Genomic DNA, 14,193 nt, shown 5'->3' with positions numbered 1-14,193 from the left:
AAATATAAAATTTTGTTTATTATAGGTATGTTTCAAGGATCGAGAAACGATGTCACTATCGTGTTTCTGTAAGTGATCTCACACTAATATTCACTAGTTCACTTTTTCAAAATCGTAATTTTATACAATGCATCACAGCAATATACAATTGTAATATGATTGAAGAAAGAACCGCAGAAAACAACATCAGTTAATTAGCAGAGAAAAACGATGTCAAGAAAGTGGCGATTAATGTAAGCTCACGTATCTCATTCATCAAACGCAACTACTAAACGTGTTTCTCAGCTTAATATTTAACTCATTTTAGAACGAGATTTAAATGAATGTCTGATAACAAAATTGAACTCACACGCGAAACGCTTCATTCATTTCCCAAAAAGAGTTCAGGTCTGTAACTACAAGCTTTTTCTTTCATTTTTTCTCCTGATATTTTAATTTTGTTTTCTAAGACACGTGGACGCTTTCTAAAACGAATTTATCTCAGTTAAACATTTTTTCAGATATTTTTCTTTTTTTTCGCTCGCAGTAGAAAACATTATTTCATGTAGCATTGTCGGCGAACCGTTTTCAGTATTTTCCATCTGCACAGTGAAATTTGCAATTTTGGCAAACGAGTTAAATAGCCAAACGAGCATTTAGAGACGCTTTTCGCGTCGCGTATATCGCATTCTCCGGGATTCCGGGTCGGGAGAATCCCATGGTAATAATTTGCAACAATTACCGGTCGAAATGTGTAACATTTGCTCGTGCAAAAATTACATTCCATGTCTAACCGAATTCGCACCGCATTTACCACCGTGTTTGCAAAATGTACAGTGTTCATTGTCGATAATGGTATTCTCATTAAAATTCATAAGCCGTTTTTTTTTTTTTTTTTTGGTGACAATATAGTATCTCAAAAAGATTATAGCATTAATTTGTTACAGAATACTATAGACTGTTGATTTTAATGCACTTGTAGGAAAAAACGATACATAGTAAAACGTATAGAATATACGCAATGTAAAAAAATATACGAAATGTTCAAAGTACAATATTCGTGGTATTATAATAATTATTGGATAAAGCAAATATTTCCTGAGGGCCTACCTTTTCAGTATTATTCATTAAAATATAAATTTCCATAAACATCCGTAGTTTGCAGATTACGTTTAATGATTTTTCTTTTTCGTGAATGAAAGAAACATAAGATTAGACATACGTGTCTGTTAAAATTAAAAGCGTGTTTTCTCATAGAAACAGTTCTCTGAAGAATCCATAAATTTCACATTGCTTTCGCTATATCCTCTAGCTAATCCGCATGTAAGATCCTCTAAAACTGTCCTATCACTGAGTTTCAAAAGGATTTGCGCTCCTGTGAAACTTCATAAACCCCGTATCCTGTAAACCGAAGTAGATTTCGAAGCGGAGAACGCTTCTGAACTAGGCATGTTTCTGATAAGAAGCGATATAGTTTTAATTCACAGAAGACGAAGAGGAGAGGCAATTTCCAGAGCTTTTCCTCCTTGATTAAATTGCGTTCTCGTTTCTTCCAACTCGCATATTTTCCTATGTATGTACTTTGTAACACCGCGCTACACGATGCTATACTGTACTACACTATGCTATAGCAACGTTATAATCTTTAATATTTGCTGATATTACACTAGCGATACGTGTTATTATCTACATATTCACTTCTTTAATTTCAATATGTAAAAGCTTTTTGGATGTTATATTATTATATTTGTGTGCTATGATAATATTACCTGTAGTGCTGCAATAATAATGCTCTGTAACGCAGCTCTTGTTACTACGCTTTAAAATATGTTTAGTACGTAAACTTTAGTACGTAAACAATTATAATTAACACGTATTTTTAAGACGCAGATAACATTAAGATGAGATTTTAATTTCTGGAAGATAAATATTTAAGAAGACAATGAATTTTAACTACTAACAACCCAATTTATAAGTAATTTAATATATTTTATTATAAGTAATTGAAGAATATTTGCTACGAAAAATAGCTGGTCGTTGGACGTAATCAGCAACAAAATGTCTGCTGCGCAATGTGATAACGCGTTGCTTGTATCTGTATAAGCGCGTCCATAGCGAGATCTATCACGATCAATCGACGTAGCTACAGTAATACGAGGAGATGAAAAAGTGTAGGAAGAAGAAGCGAATATGGGGTTGAAGAGAGGAAAAGAGGCGTAGCAGGGATCGAAGTGTGGCGGGAGAACAAAGACGGTACATTTCCACGTCTGTGACATTACGGGAATCTAGGACGTAGAATTTCAAGCGTAGTCAGAGTGACTTAAAGCCACCGTCCTTTGATGAGAGTGACAAACAAAATGCACAAGGTACATCGCGTAGAAAGAGGTAAGCAGCCGAAAGAAAGAGGGGCAAAAAGCGAGAGAAACGGCGAGAACAAAGAGAAGTAATGATGGTGCAAGTAAGGAGATAACGTTGGCGAAGTAGGGCTAAAGGAATGAAATGTAAGAACAGCAAAAGTATGAATCGTGACAAAAACATGCACATTGTAATAGTAGGAATAGTCATAACGAAAAATGGACGAAATATAAGGCATCATCTAAGTACGAATAAAATTTGGAAATTTTTTCTCGAGCAGTTTAGAAGTAACCTTAGCTACGAATTTTCCTAATGATATATTTATCTTTTCTTAAAGATATTCTTTTATCTGTATTCTTTGTTCAACGAAACATCGATCGTCGCGAACACGGTGCATTTCCATCAGTTAAATGGAACCGTCTCACCGATGCAACGAGGAAAACGTCGACGATGTTGCGCGTCTTTGGAAGCGATGTTGAGTTGATCGTCAAAGTCTCCTTCCAATGGCTGGGGCGTTTGCACGTGTAATCAGAGAGGAAACTTGGCCGGTGTATGCGCTCGTACTTAGGTGCGAAATCACAGGTAACTGGCATAACTGTCTCTAGCGTAGTTCTGGGTAATCATCGCGTTCGTGATCATCGCAGCAACTATGTACACTAGCGATGGATTCAAGCACATCGCAAACAGCTTCAAATATCGGTTAATTAAATTAATATCAGATTTGATCGAGTTCAAACGTTTAACAAACAATTTATCCGTATAGATATCTCGTTTATTGTCTATAATTTTCACAAGCATATTCTAAGTATTCAATGAAACAGTGTTGATCCTTGGACTCTTGCGATTCGATTGCTACTTGTAAGGAGTTTGATTCGTTCGAGTATCAAAGTAGTTACAAGTAGGTTTTCGAAAGTTATCAATAGATACTCCTCCTGAGTTTGGAAATCAGCCTGCGAAAATCGAATAGTTGGCAAGTAATTTGAAGATTCGGAAAGCTAAAAATATAGCAATTTGAAAGTTGAAAAATTCCAAGAGCTCAAAATTGAAAAATATCAAAATCCGAAAGTTCGAGAATTCGTTAACTTAAAAACGTGTGCAAATATCAAAGTACATACTTGCAAGTAGATCTATGGAAGAATTGTATAAAGATATTCGAACGAACCTCTGTATCTTAACTTAATATTCGAAGTGAATCTTAGGTATTGAATTTGATTCAGATTTATAAGTATGTACATATTGGACTTGGTCCCATCACTAGAGTGCACACATTGTTCCGTGTCCTGGGTTCCAAGTTAGAGGAATAGACGGAGATTTAACGCGGTACATATTCGAGGGTAGTTAAATGTCGTATCCGTGTGAATTCCAAGTTGGTTGCGCGATAATGCTGTCCGTAATCTCGTTCGACATTTGTCCTCGCGACTAGCCAGGATTTCGACCAGTATACGTGCACATGTATATTATGCTGCGAGATTGTTGTAATTCAGAGAAGCTGGTTCCAGCGATGAGAGAGTTTAGTTTGGGTCTGTTGATCATTTTGTTTTACTTTAGGGAATCGTCGGTTTTAGGCATGAGAGCGTTGAGAATGAGAGTAGGTAATTTGTTGAGGTCATGTTTGCGTATAAGTATAATGTTTCAGCGTATAGGGTTTAATAGGTAAAATCAGTGAAAGCTAAAGTGATATTTTTTTTTCTTAGAATCTTCGCTCGTAATTTAATTTTAATTTTGTTCAATAGAATAACCACGTTGAATCAATTCAACGTATTCTTTTAAAATATGTTTCTTAACAAAAGATCAGGTAACAATGAGATTTATCAATAAACTAAATAATTTAAATAAAGCGAAAGTTAGTAAGATTTTACAGAATTTTGTCCTCATTTATGAACTTTACAACTTCGTCCCGTTAAATCTGTAATATTAGGTGATACATCACGATCAAGTATTCATTAAAAGCAGAAGTTAAAGGTGAATTTCCGTAGAACTTGGGAAACTCTTTCCCTTCCAGCGTAATTCCAGCCCTCTCATCGGTGTTCTCCAGCAACCAACAAGCCCGGCGAATTATATAAGATGTTACACCGATGATTTCCAGGTTTATAGCGGTCCCGCACGATTTTCCTCGAAACTTTCTAGCTAATTCAGCGCAATGTCGTGATAAAAGTGTAAATTTTCCGAATTTCATTAAGCTGTCTCACGCTGATCTCGTAAAAATCGACCAGCCAAGCGATTGCAGCCCGGCACGAATCGTTATTAAATCTCTTATTCGGTGAAACGTGCTAGAGAACAGCAAAACATTTCGTTCGAACTCATTCGGTCAATATATATATATCGATGATTTTCACATTTTGTCTATCAAATTGATCAAAATTTAAAGAAATTGGAATAATTGCAATTCAGGATCCGTTCTAATCTAATAATATCGTATTAACTTCCGTAATAAAATTATTTCATCGTAATATTATCCAATTTTTTTATTATCGTAATATTTAAAAATTACCATCTTCTCTTTAAAAATTTATTTTAATTCAGACGAATGGTTTGCTTTTACAATCGTTTTATTGGAACTGTTTTTCTATCGGTCATTCTACAGTCTGACAATTTTTAGTCGAACAGAAATCTTCATACGTACAATGTAGATCCAGCTGGAACTTTTTTATTTCAACTTTTATATTATACCAATATAATACGTTTTAACTTTCCTGCTTTCAGTCATTGACGAGCACATTTTAACCGAAATTTCTCGTTACCGATGAAAGCAGTCGAAGTTCTCTCTTTCTCTGTTCCTTTCTCTCGTTATCCTTTTCTTCTTATCTTTTCGTCAAGGACCGCGTTCTCGGTCATAATATCGGAATTCCATAAATCGATCGGACAGTTTTAAAGTTTCGATGGCGATATCCGACCTTCTTACTTGATTCGACAGGAATTTGAGCCTAAGTAGGACGTACGACTCTTTAGTTTTTCATACCTGTCCGATCTCTGACGCTTATGAAAGTGAATCCTTCGTCCCATCATTTCTGACCGAAGACGCCCAGATTTTTGTACATGGAGCACTTTTTGATCGACGTCATATGGGCGAAATATGGCTACCTCTTACGCTTCAAATTTTTAAAGTAAAATGAGACCTCAGGTTGATATTTCAAGGATTAAGGACTGTACTCGAAAGTTCGATCTTCAAAATTTATATATTTAGAAGCTTCACTGGTCTAGATGAATCTCCTTAATACTTTTTCAGAAAAATTTCAGTCTTCGAGATTTAAAGATCTTTTGCTGTAACTTTTTTTATAGCACGTTATAAAGCGAATTTGATACGAAATATCAAGATTTTATTGAAAATAATAAAAAGGATCGAGTAACGCGATCATCTTCGATAAATATTTCCGTCATATATTGTAAAAATCGTTACTTTATTTAAAAAAAATTAATTTTTAAGAATTATTAAGAATCTCACAGAAAGAAATTACTGAAAAAATGTGAAGTATATCGAAACAGAGTGAACACGAGCGTGATAAAAATTTACCAGGAAAACGCTTCCTGACAAAACAAATGTCTGGCTCGGTTCCATTTTCTTGGTTCGTGTTTATAAAAGTGTAAATTTGCATAAAAGTTGGAGCTAATTCTGTTAATGAATTAAATGAATAATAAGAAAATATCAGTATCCATAACACGCTGTTTCCACCAGCAATACGGAAGCCGAAAAGGTAGACTTGGACTGTTTGACAAAACTATAACGGTGAAGTCGATGGTTGCTGTGAAATTAACTTTTGCCCGGTCGATTCCGCGTCAGCTGAAGCTATTCGAGCCAAAACGAGCATCGGAAAATTCCAAGATGACAGCACCCGCTTCCGGCCAACTTTCCACCACATCCTGCGACTCTGTGCGGTCCTTAAAACCGCGTCTGTGATTCTCCTTTGGTGCAAAACTCGATTGCAACTCCAAAACTTCGTGATACTAAGTAGGTACTTGTAAAGTAGCGGGTAGAGAAGTATGTGCTCGAGTGTGTACGATGAACAAATATTTTGATTTAATAATGCGTGTTAACACATTGTTGATCGGAGACGTGTGTATCAATTCACGTATGTATCTTATGTTGGTCCAATGTTGTTGACCAAGGACGTAGTTAGAGACATGTTTAACAAGGGATACAGTGAATGTCAGTGTACGAAGTTCTTAAAGTTTAAACTTGATTGCGTTCATTATAGAATTTGTGTTTCTCGTTCAATATAAAGATAATTACACATCTTAATTCTTATACCAGTGTGTAAATAAATTAATCATTTAAGCAACTATCTATTATTGATTTATTTACATATAAATTTCAACAATTATGAATATATAACGAACTGAAAAAAATTTATTTATGTATCTTATCCTCAATTTTTTTGCAACGACAATTATTTGTTAATATTCCACAAAAACTGCAATCGAGATCTAACGACTTTACGTACTATAATATAAAGATAATTAACATAATCGTTAACATTAGCGTATAAAACACGATCTTTATTAAAAAGCGTTTCGTAATAACACTGACTGTATAAAGTAAGGATATCAAATACGATTTTTAATACTCCAGCTCTTTCGTTAATTTTTTTAATCAACCTAAAACGGTATGGTTCTCGCGTAAAGGTTTTTTCACCCACGGCAACCGTAATGACGTCGATTTTGTTTGTGTTTTAACACGCCATGGAACTATACACGTGGTTCCGTGAAACTGTATGTAGTGAAAATTTCATTACTAAAAAGGGAGTTCAGCATTCGCGGACCTCTCAGCTACGTGTGCGTTCTAATCCTATGATCTCCGCTGGTCAATTTTCTGACAATGGTGTACCATCTTCGTCGTCCTACATTTACGACATACAATGCGACACTATATAAAAAGTTTTCTTGTGTTCCTTTATTCTGATATGTTCCACATCAATTCGATTGCTTTCAGCTTTTAGCGAATACGAACTGTTTAATTTTCGTTCTCTTTTTTTTTTACTTAAACAGAAAAGGAATAGCGATATAAAACAAATCATAAAATTATATTTTTATTGAAAATTATATTTATAGTTTACATTCTTCAGTATTATTGCTCTTAGAATATTATATTTTAGTTTTGTTTTTCTCCTTAGGAATTTGCATTTATCGTTTGGTCTTCGTACTATAAAAACCATAAGAGATAACTGGAAATATAGTTATACTATAGGAAGTGTAGTAGAAGTATAACACAAATTTCTTAGATATTCTGCATGTAAATTTGGGCAACCGATGACTGCTATTGACCATGACCATTCAGCTATTATACGTTTGATATTACGACCTTGGGACATAGGATTGCAGTTGATTCGACTTATTTTTATGAAATACTTAACATGTACTAATGTGTACTGTTCAAAGATTCTTGAGAAAATCAATACCTATCAATGCGTCTGCTAGAAGGGACAGGCATCCTTATACGTTTACATCTCTACTTGTGTACTTCTTGTTTCTAACGTACCGACGTTATGACCAGATTTTCAAATTTAGCAAACCAAGTCACCAGCAGCACAAACTTTCTTGGTGATTCTATATTCTATATCTTCTTTTAAATTACAAACAGTTTTCCCAAGTAAATTTTATATTTACACAATTACTATAATAATATTAATTGCGTAGCTTGTTTATGCATAAAAAGAATCCGACCTATTTACGGCAAAATAATAACAATACTAACAATTATATCGTAAAAAATATAATAAATATGTATTCCTTTTATATTAATCAACGACAAAAGTCGCAATTCTGTCGGTAAACCGATTTTCCATTTACGTGACGCGTCCGTGTGTTAAGAGTGGACGTTAAAAGAAGACATTGCAGTCGAAAGAAGAGGTAAAAGTTGGCCGAGATTAGAATCGACGATCGTGGGATCGACTCTTGAAAGCGCAGCTTGCACTTTGTTCCTGTATTTCTTAGTACGCACACCGAGTCGAAGAGCAGGCGCACGATAAAGGCGAATGTATCGATCTGAGTGTTCTTTTGTTTTCCATTTTCACCCGTTCCTTACCTTTTTCTTTGAGTTTCCCTTGATCAGTTCCCCTCTTTTAGTCTTGATCCCTTTTCTCGTGCCTATTTTCTCAGCGAAAACTGAAGATTGCAGTTTTATTCATTTATCGGGTTAGCCCTTGTGATAAAGCAGTTACTTTGAACGCTTTGCAGCAGGGCTACGCGTGTGCAAACACTTCATTATGTTCCCAGGAACCTTTCCGCTCCTTGTTCCTCCGATTTTATGGAACGGTTTGCGTTGGGCCAACCGGTGTGTTGTGCTTGTTATTCAATTTTAGTTGGAAATGGCAATGGAACGGTGACTTTTCCCTCTTTATGCTGGAATTCTGTGTTTGAAATTTATTGGAAACTCTGCGGCTTTTGTTTACGTAGGCATTTCACTGTTAAATACCTTATAATTACGTTTCACTGACTATCTTTGAAATATTTCGTGTGTATTGAACTCAGTTAGTCTTTGTAACTTTTAGCTGTAATTAATTAGCGATAATTTGAAAATTTTGACGAGAGACTGTTTCCTGTAGTAGGATTTATTTCTCACATAACATTTGAACTAAGTTATACGACTTTATTGAAGAAACCAAAGTGGCACTCAAAATGAAAGAATCATTTTTTGCAATATCATTTTGATAATAAATAAGAGCATAAATTACGAGTACTTTTTTGCGCTTTGCGTGTACGTTAATCGCATTTATCCATTCAGTTTAGCAAAAAGAATATTTCGTAAAAATCGAACGAGGCATTATTTTTTGCCTACCATATGTAACAACTGAAAAGGCGAATTCTAAAATCGATAGTAATTCTATTATTTAACGTTCTCTCTGCATGTTCTCTGCGTGTAACGTTTACACGAGGAGAGAGCAATAAAATCAGCTGGAAATTTATTGAAATCGGAATTTGTGTCGCTTCTTTAAAATCGGAAAAATTCAATATTTCGCAGCTGTGACAAATCATGCGAGTTTACAGTCTGGGCATATTACTGAAATTTACAAGCGAAATACAAACATAACGTCAAATTCTTCCGTCAAATCGTAAAATTTCTTACGATTTTTTTTTGTTTCAGCTTCGCGTTCTAAAATTCGAAATTACCAAAAATTGAATCGACGAAAATTATTACTTTAATGGAATCAGATTCCTAAGATAAATGAAAGAGGTTCCTGCAATTTTGCATGTCTTGCATTACACGCCATGTTTCATTAATTCGAAGATTTCCCACACATGTTTCTAACAAACAGAAACTCGCTGTTTCATCGATAGACAGTTCGTCATCGTATGGAACAAAAACGAAAAATGTTCGAAAACGGAAGCTTGGAATATCCGACTGGTAAAGAATCATTCGTTTCAGTCTGTTTCTAAAATATTGGAGCGTCAAAGTATTACACTTTTGGGTATTTGTATTGTGTCGTGCAAATGAAAGGAAAATGAATGGACTGTATCAAAAACGTCAGGAAAGTAGTAGGTACGTGGTTTTCATTGTATTCGAGAGAATTGGAACATCCGTTGACGTTGATTTGTAAATGTTATAAATTTAAATAAGTTCCAGTATTTTAGCTTGTAGACTTTGAATTTTAGAACGATAGAAAAATTGTGTCGCTTGTTGATCATTTACAATATTTTATATCGAGAAAATTTTTGTACCGTTGCTTAATTAATTTTAGTATCTTTACACAAATTTTGTAATTTTCAAGACGTTATTATGTTGTTCTGTCGAGATATGTATAATTTTCTGTGCTGGATTGGGTTAAATGCGTAATAGAGGTACTTGTATATGGGTATCAGTGTGTGGAGGTATGTGTGTGCGCGGCGTCTCGAAAACAGATGAATGTAAACTGTTCAGTCGGTTAACAATCGGATATAGAAGAAAGTGCTGAGACGCGTGCAAGTGTGTATCGATGAATATATAAAAAATCGTCCATGAAATAAATATGTTACTATTTTAATATTAATCCTCAGTATAAATTTAGTGTTCCTATAATATTATTTCGGCTTCAAAGATCCACAATTCTCAACATGTTCTACAAAGTTTTTTTGGTCATATTTAACGTTGGTAATTTAATTAGTCGTATTAACCTAATGCTTATACATTTATGAAAGATCTAAATGTACAAATATGTAGTGTTACAACCGTTCGCGGAGAGACGCGGTCGCGAAGAAAACGCGTCAGCGAGAGGCGTAAATTCTTGCTACGATTCTGATAATCGACGCCGCGAAATAGTCGTTCCCCTGTTTCGATTAAGATAACAGAGGTGGTTCAAATGAGTTTGACACTGAATTAACAAGGTTAATATAAACTTGTATATTTGACAATATTTAAAAATAATATAATGAACACGCTACAAATTGTTTAACAATTATAATTAATTTGATACAGGATTCGACCCGTCTTTATTATATCTCTCGATGTATGCGTTAGACTAAGTGATCTGGAATTTCTTCGTCTGAACCTGTCGATGTATAACGTTTGGCTCTTCAAAAGGAACTAATTGCCCTTCGATCCTTTCCTTTGTCTTCTCTGGGGGACGACACCCACTACGCTCGGAACACGCCACCGTTCGCGCCTATGATCACGTATGCCACCTTCTTTGTGTGTATGAAATAACTTGTATGTATGAACTATGCGCTTGTCGCTACATTGTATATTTTGTTGGTCAGATAAGACGATCCGGCTTGCGACACTGAAGTACCACGAGCGACGGTTAGGAATACAGCCTGTGGTAAGCCTCGTGGCGTAACATGTAGAGAGTAAAATTTAAATTATAATTCTATAATTATAAAGGAATTCACGTGTCATTTTATAATGTTTGTCAAGTTCTATATATTTTTGTTTTTGTAACTTTACATATGAGAAAAAAGCTGCCGGAAGAACTTTAACGACGCATTACAGCTAATGGCGACATATTTTCAGCAGCGACGTTTGCAAATTCAAGTTAGTTCAATTTTCGCATGTACGCCACGGCCATTATCATTAATTTACACTTATGCATGTTATAAAAGCGGCGATAAGTTTGTAAATATGATGGTATACATATACATGCATACATATATATCCATGCAATCAGTATAATAGATATATCGCTGGTTGTCGTTTTTTCGGTTGAAATATATAGAAAAGCGTGAGAGCAGATTTCGACGACCATGTTGAACGATATTCGGCGTATGATCCAATGAATCACGCTGTTTGCTAAAAATTTATAGTCGTTACCCATGTCGCGTTGAATTGATAGTTTTTATTTTTTATTATATATAGGCTGTTCTAAACTAGAGGATCAAGTAAAGTGAGAATTGCGGAGAACGAAAGAAACATTTTATTTTACAATGTAATTTTATAAATTACATTAAATCTCATATAATACTACTTGATACAGTTTATAATAAAAACCAAAGCAAACTAGAATCTGTATTTATAAAAATACAAAAATTGCTAAATTTTTATAATTCCATCGTATTACGGTTGATTGATTTAATTTCTTTTAATTCGAAAGGATGCTTTGTACAAAAGAAAGAAGAGTACGACAGTGGGATTTGTTCGAGTCTCGTTTGGTCAACCATTCTGCTAACCGAATGTCGTTTTGTTGTTTACCGCGCGAGATTTGGGAAAGAGACGGAAAAGGGGCTGGAACAAGGATTTAAAGGCTTATATTTTTACAATCCATTATCGTAGAAAAAGTTTCCTGCCCGTCTGTTGCTTTGACTCTACTTGCACTGCTTTTGCTTTCGATGTTCCAATAAAGATAATCCCCGTTCCTTTAATCCGTCACATCGTTGTCCTTAATCCGGTCATTTTCTTCTCTATTTCTATCGATAACTGTCGCCCATTTACAAACTTCTGGATTATTCTGAGTGCCTTTTTTTACTATTTATCTGATGATTTCTCTTCTGGCCAACAATGTGCCAAACAAATTCCTAAATTCAATTTTTTTCGTAAAAGCAGCACCGTATATTCGATTTATTCTTTTCGATTCTTTTCGGTTTATCTCGATTTATTTTTTCACACGGAATCACCCTTTTGTCTGGGAGATAAACTCGGTGTGCATAGATGAAGAATTTCATTTTGTTGTTGATAAAATTTTGTCAGTGTTATTTTAGGCGACATTTTTAGAGTTGCTAACTAATTGTATTTTGCTGAGGCAGAAGTTGACTATGTATATGTTTATAATTAGATTGCTGATTCATAAGATGCTAGGCCTCTCGAGTTTCTTCTTTAAGCACGTTCATTAAACTCAGAAGATTGATTTGTTGGCAATCTGCAAGCGAAAGTGTTGGCATTTGCCAAGAAATACGCGCACAGTTGCCTGTATAATCTACTCGACATACAAATGAGACGATATCTAAAGTCAATTGGTCTGTCAAGAACACTTCTTCGGTTGTAAGTTGTAAGCCATACCCCGCGTAATTCTTCCAATCAATTCCTATCTTTAATGGTAACATTTGCCCGTACAAATATGTCCTTATAGAATATTTTATTAATCCAGTTATGTAGTGCCACGTCGTTTTTATTCAATATTTTCATTGTTAAGAGAATTGACGAATTACGCATTTAAATTGTAAACGTGGGCTACTTTCTGAGTTACAGGGAAAGTGCACGAGAGGCAATGTATAATGTAGAAAGTTGGCAAATAATTCATTTTTTATAATTTCCACATGTATATACGTGTACATTATATGTTGATGTGTTCACATAACACTCCAATGCCACGCGTAGAAACAAGGAAAGACGTAACGCAGTACTCGTGTATTTATGTTTTCTTTGTCTTACATATGATAAATTCAACGAAATTAAAGTATCTCACAAACTAATCAGTTTTCTGTACTTCTTTCAATACTCCCTTTCGTAGAATGACGGAAGGATTCTATATATGCAGAAAAAAGGGGGTTCCTATTCAAAAAAAAAAGTAATGCAACAGCGAAATGCACATACAGTTTATCACTTGCGAAAGAAGTATTATCGTGAATATGTAGTTCGCTTCGAACCATTCATCTTCTCCCTCGTACTTATCGTTTGCGAGAAACACGCTGAGAAGCAATAGCGTGAAAACTCTGTACAATCACGCTATAAAACAATTTTTCTATCAATACAGGTACACGAAAATTCGTCTATATTTAATATCGTCCTTTATCGTAAAACACCACATCTCATACAAGAATTCGATAACCATATAAAATTACACGCAATCGCCACTAACTTCTGGCACACAATATCTCTCCTTCGGTGCAGTGCGTAATTCTCGTTCCCGTTCACCGATTCATAAATATGCCCTCCCTCTCGATCGGCGAACAGTAACGAAGGCAAGATTTTATCAGAGTTTCCACTTTTCAATTGTCGAAGCGGAGATCCTTGTCCGACGCGGATACAGATCGCGACACAAAGGTTCTGTGGCTGTTACGAAAGCCGGAAACTATCTCACTCACGCGTGCAGAGAAGAGAAGGGGTAGAAATTTCACGGTTCACCGGTGGTGGAAGCGCCCGCGGTTTTCGTTCGGAATGTTATTTACGTGAAGGAAAACTTGGCGCGCATCTATTAATATTTATTTGCCAGCTGGTCCGAATCTTCACCCCCTTTTTATTTACTTCACCCCATTATATATCATTTACTTACAAAACTGTCTATTTATTTGTTCATTTACGAATTTATCTTATAATGATTTATGGTGAAATGGTTATTTTAACAGTGAAGTCATTAACGACCGCCAGAAGTATACCCTCCGCGCGTTATGGAAGCTTTTAGAATCATTATGGCTTTGATATTGCAACCATTTCCTTCGGACGAAATTCCGTCAGATGAAAGTCTGGGGCAGTGCGGTCAAATTTGCTGTATGGTTATTGGTGATTCACATGATTCGCAT

The 14,193-nt window shown here is 35.2% G+C and overlaps 1 protein-coding gene and 1 long non-coding RNA gene across 3 annotated transcripts in view; both read left to right on the top strand.

The window, feature by feature from the left end:
- Fur2 (furin-like protease 2) overlaps window positions 1-14,193 on the top strand; it is a 413,482-nt gene that overhangs the window by 38,722 nt on the left and 360,567 nt on the right. The gene's annotated exons all lie outside the window — the stretch shown is intronic.
- LOC143302633 (uncharacterized) overlaps window positions 28-14,193 on the top strand; it is a 134,880-nt gene continuing 120,714 nt past the window's right edge. Inside the window, exon 1 of the long non-coding RNA XR_013058270.1 lies at window positions 28-68. This is a non-coding gene — a long non-coding RNA (uncharacterized LOC143302633). The remainder of the gene's footprint in view (window positions 69-14,193) is intronic.

This window comes from Bombus vancouverensis, chromosome 4 (genome assembly GCF_051014615.1).
Source record: "Bombus vancouverensis nearcticus chromosome 4, iyBomVanc1_principal, whole genome shotgun sequence".
NCBI lineage: Eukaryota > Metazoa > Arthropoda > Insecta > Hymenoptera > Apidae > Bombus > Bombus vancouverensis.
This window is presented reverse-complemented; position numbering and strand designations above follow the sequence as displayed.